This window comes from Netta rufina, assembly GCF_964035555.1.
Source record: "Netta rufina genome assembly, chromosome: 32".
NCBI classification, from domain to species: Eukaryota; Metazoa; Chordata; class Aves; order Anseriformes; family Anatidae; genus Netta; species Netta rufina.
In genome coordinates, this window is record NC_140156.1 from 1,548,975 (window position 1) to 1,554,247 (window position 5,273).

Here is a 5,273-nt window from a genome sequence, read left to right on the forward strand (position 1 = left end):
TTCTAGAGACGATGGTTGTAGGAGGTACTCATCATGATGTTTTTTTCCTATCTGGATCATTTTTATTGCAGAGGCTGTCTATTTTATGGCCCCCCAGGAACAGGGAAAACACTAGTTGCTCGTGCACTTGCCAGTGAATATAGTCGAAGTGACAGGAAAATATCATTTTTTATGAGAAATGCTTCGAACTGCATGAGAAAATACATGGGGGAATCAGAATGCCAACTTTGTGTGTTATTTGAACAGGTAAGGTTGAAATGCACAGTGTATTCTGTCAGAGTTGAAACCATTATTTTCTGTGGTCAACGTTTTTAAGTAGAACTTGCTCTTTTTTTTGTATTTTGTTAGGTTTTTTTTTTCCCACTGAAATGGAAATGCCAGTGTTTCTGCTGTGAATGTCAGCTGTAAGAACTACTGGAACGATTTGCTTCCTGTCACCCGGATACAGTGGGTTGACACAGACTGTCTTCTATTAGTCATGCCAGATACTCCAGTAGCTCTATCAGTAGAGGTCCCAGAGGCTAAAATGAAAGATCTAGTTTAGATGACATTCCAACCATGATGTTTTTGTGCATTTTTCCTTTAAATAATGCTGTTTTACTCTGTGTTTTTGTGCTAGGCCTATCAGATGTGACCTTCAATTATTTTCTTTGACGAGATAGATGGTCTCGCTCCTGTGCACTCCAGTAAACAAGACCACATTCACAGAATCACAGAATTTCTAGGTTGGAAGAGACCTCAAGATCATTGAGTCCAACCTCTGACCTAACGCTAACAGTCCCCACTAAACCATATCCCTAAGCTCTACATCTAAACGTCTTTTAAAGACTTCCAGGGATGGTGACTCCACCACCTCCCTGGGCAGCCTGTTCCAATGCCTAACAACCCTTTCAGTAAAGAAGTTCTTCCTAACATCTAACCTAAAACTCCCCTGGCTCAACTTAAGCCCATTCCCCCTCGTCCTGTCACCAGTCACGTGGGAGAACAGGCCAACCCCCACCTCACTACAGCCTCCTTTAAGGTATCTGTAGAGAGCAATAAGGTCGCCCCTGAGCCTCCTCTTCTCCAGGCTGAACAAGCCCAGCTCCTTCAGCCGCTCCTCATAGGACTTGTTCTCCAGGCCCCTCACCAGCTTCGTCGCCCTTCTCTGGACCCGCTCAAGTCCCTCGATGTCCTTCTTGTAGCGAGGGGCCCAAAACTGAACACAGTACTCGAGGTGTGGCCTCACCAGAGCTGAGTACAGGGGGACGATAACCTCCCTAGCCCTGCTGGTCACACTGTTTCTGATACAAGCCAGGATGCTGTTGGCCTTCTTGGCCACCTGAACACACTGCTGGCTCATATTCAGCCGACTATCCACCATCACTCCCAGGTCCTTCTCTGCCAGGCAGCTCTCCAACCACTCATCTCCCAGCCTGTAGCTCTGCTTGGGGTTATTGCGCCCCAGGTGCAGGACCCGGCACTTGGCCTTGTTGAACTTCATACAGTTGACCTCAGCCCATCGGTGCAGCCTATCCAGATCCTCCTGCAGAGCTTTCCTACCCTCGAGCAGATCGACACACACACCTAACTTGGTGTCATCTGCAAACTTACTGAGGGTGCACTCAATGCCCTCATCCAGATCATCGATGAAGATATTAAAGAGGACCGGCCCCAGCACTGAGCCCTGGGGGACGCCACTAGTGACTGGCCTCCAACTGGACTTGACTCCATTTACCAGGACTCTTTGGGCCCGGCTATCCAGCCAGTTTCTAACCCAACGAAGCGTGCGCCAGGGGCGTGGCCGTGCGGCGGCCGCCGGCGAGATGGCGGTGGCGGGGGGCGGCGGCGGATCCTCGGCATCCTGCGCACCCTCCGCCCGCGGCCTCGAGCGGCCCGACCCGCTGGCGCGCCTCACCTGCCCCGTGTGCCTCGAGGTGTTCGACAGCCCCATGCACGTCCCCTGCGGACACGTGTTTTGCACACCATGCCTGCAGGAGTGCATCAAGCTCAAAAAGCCAGTCTGTGGTGTCTGCCACAGCACCCTGGCGCCTGGCAGCAGGGCTCTGGACTTGGAAAAGCAGTTCGAAGCGACAGAAACCACTTGTAACGGCTGCAACAAAAAGATGTTTCTCTCAAAGATGCGCAGCCACGCAGCTTCTTGTTCAAAGTACCAGAACTATATCATGGAAGGTGTGAAAGCTGTGACTAAAGAACCACTCCACAACACCAGGAACTTCCCCAATCGCTTCACCTTTCCTTGTCCATATTGCAGCAAGAAAAGCTTTGATCAAGAAGGACTAGTTGAGCACTGAAAAACATTGCACAGCATGGATGCAAAACAAGTGGTTTGCCCAATTTGTGCCTCGATGCCGTGGGGAGATCCAAATTACAGGAGTGCTAACTTCATGGAACACCTTCAGAGACGACACCGGTTTTCATATGATACTTTTGTGGTACGTGTTTCTTCATCCTTGGAATACGTGAGCCTGATGACTCTTAAAACCCAGCTTTTTTTATGTAGCCACTACTGTAAAATGTAGTCCTTGCAGATGGTATAATGCGAGAAGTTGAATTACTGTTAAGTCAGAGGAGGAGACAGCTGGTTTTGTGTTGTGTTAACCAATATGGCCCTGGCAGTAAAAGAATTTCTGTACCCTTTGTTCATAGGATTATGATGCTGATGAAGATGATATGATGGCACAGGTTTTGATGCGTTCTTTGCGGGATAAATAAAATAAAAAAGAAGACTAATTGTCAAACCAAGCTTCCATGAGAGGGAAATGGCCAGCATTCTTGCACTTCTCCCTGTCCATGCCAAGATGAACTCAGGCATTCAGAAATATGGAAGACTTTAATCTTAGTTTTGAATCCCCATCTGATCTTTTGGTATCATTCTTGTTTTTTATTAATATGACTATGTTGTTCAACCACGTAAGGCTAATTTTCTTTTTTGTTTCACACAAAGCTTATGTATAGGTGTAGTGGGTTTACGTGGCAAGGTTTTGGTAGCAGGGAGCCATAGGGGTGGTTTCTGTGAGAAAGATCTAGAAGCTGCCCCATGTTTGGGAAGGGCCCCATTGTTTTCCAGATCCGAGCCAATAAGCGATGTTGTTTTGCGCCTCTGTGAGAGCATATTTAAGACAGGGAAAAAACGCTGCGCCACACAGCAGCCGGGAGACTCAAGGGAGCGAGAGAACAGCCTTGCACCAAGGTCAGTGTAGAGGGAGGGGGAGAGGTGCTCCAGGCGCCGGAGCAGAAGTCCCCTGCGGCCTGTGGTGAGGACCATGGTGAAGCAGGATGTCCCCCTGCAGCCCATGGAGTACCACGGTGGAGCAGGGTTCCACGCTGCAGCCCGTGGAGGAGACCACGGTGGAGCAGGTGGCCCTGCACCGACGGAGGCTGCCGCCTGTGGAAGACCCCTGCCGGAGCAGATTCCGGGCCGGACCTGTAGCCCGTGGAGAGGAGCCCACGCAGGAGCAGGTGACCCGGCAGGAGCTGCTGCCCGTAGGGGAGCCAGGTTGGAGCAGTTTTCTCCTGAGGAATGGACCCCGTGGTACGGACCCATATCTGGAGCAGTTCTGGAAGAGCTGCTGCCTGTGGGAAGCCCACGCCGGATCAGTTCATCAAGGACTGCATCCCGTGGGTGGGACCCCACAGCACAGGGGACGAGAGTGACCGAGAAGGAGCGGCAGAGAAGAAGTGCTGTAGACTGACCATAACCCCCATTCCCCGTTCCCCTGCGCCGCTCGGGGGGAGGAGGTGGAAGAGGGTGGATGGGGGGGGAAGGTGCTTTTGTTTTTTTTTCCTTTGTTTTCTCACTTCTCTCGCTTGTTAGTTGTAGGCAATAAATCTTACTATCTCCTTATGCCGAGTCTGTTTTGCCCGTTACAATAATTATTGCGTGATTTTCTCGTCCTTATCTCAATCCTTGAGCCCTTTTCACATATTTTCTCCCCATTCCTCTTTGAGGAGGGGGAGTGAGAGAGCGGCTGTGGTGGAGCTCGGCTGCCCACTCGAGCGGAACCACGACAATAGGTCAGTGTGGAGGAGACAGTTCTGTTTTCCTTCACATCTGCCTGTTTTCTGATTGCTTTCTGCCAGTTGTGCTAGTTTGACTAAAGCCAGAAATACTCCAAATTGACTGGCATGAACTAGCTGGTAAACCTCTTCTTCCCCTGATCTTGTTTACATTTCTTAAATGATAGTATGAGAGGTGTCTTTGTGGCTCTTTTCCTTTAGTGAGACCCCTAGGTGCTAACTCACCAGATTAGTTCCTGTTTCAACTGGCCTATGATGCCTGTGATTTCATGATGTTTACCAGTGTGTGAATTCTCACAGGCAGCCTCTCAATTATATGGAAAACATGTCTTCAGTATGTCTTCAAACTGCAACATTCCTTAGCAAAAATGTTTGAAGCTGAGTAAGAAACTAGTTCAAAACACTTTAGTTCTATACCTGATGACGATTTTGTTCCATACTTTGACCATAATTTCTAGCCTGCCTGGAAAACAGAACTTTGGTGTTAGCTAAAATGCATAACTTTCAACTGTTATAGCAAATATTAATCATTTGTTGGCCTTATTAAATTGGTGTTTAAAAAATCGGTTTTCTAGGAATCTTAAGCCTTATGCTTGTAGGGGAATTCAGAAGCTTTTTCAATATCCGTATCTTATGTAAACTAAAAATTTCATATATATATTCCTAGTTGTTCCATCCCTCAAGGCAAGCTGGTAGCAAAACTTATAACCCGTAGCACTTGCACAGCACTGCCTTCTGCATTGCAGATTCTAACAAGTATTTTGAATTCCTGTTTTTACTTAAACGTCGCTAAGGTAGCTGAAGCTGTACTTAGATTGTTTTCCATATACATACAGGATGGAGGTATAGCTTTCAAAGAAAATGTAAAATATAAACAAGTTTGAATTCATAGACAGTGGATACTTGATACTCAGTTATACACTTTCATTGTAGAGTTTCATTTTTAGTTTAACACTAATTGCACGGTCAATATGCTGAGATCAAGCAGCCTCAGAGACCCGAACAGAACTTGGAAATTGGAGTAGTAGTGCTGAGATGTCTGGTCTCATTGAACTTGGCATGCCTGATTGGAGCAGTGGACCTGCATCACCACAGAACTGAGTACTAATCAATTTATTTGACCAATAAACTTCACACTCTGCAGACTGCAGCATAGCCTTACCCCTAAGAAATGAAACGCACCCCAGCTAAAACATCTTGATTAAACTTTGTGTCCAGCAAGTTTGTGGCTTCTAATATATTTAACTTGGTTT

General features: G+C 47.5%; 1 pseudogene across 1 annotated transcript; it reads left to right on the forward strand.

Moving 5' to 3' along the window:
• Window positions 1-1,805: 1,805 nt before the first annotated feature.
• LOC311220472 (E3 ubiquitin-protein ligase RNF114-like) lies at window positions 1,806-2,827 on the forward strand (annotated as a pseudogene). The gene is made up of 2 exons: window positions 1,806-2,435; window positions 2,650-2,827. The product of its transcript is annotated as an E3 ubiquitin-protein ligase RNF114-like (transcript).
• Window positions 2,828-5,273: the final 2,446 nt, after the last annotated feature.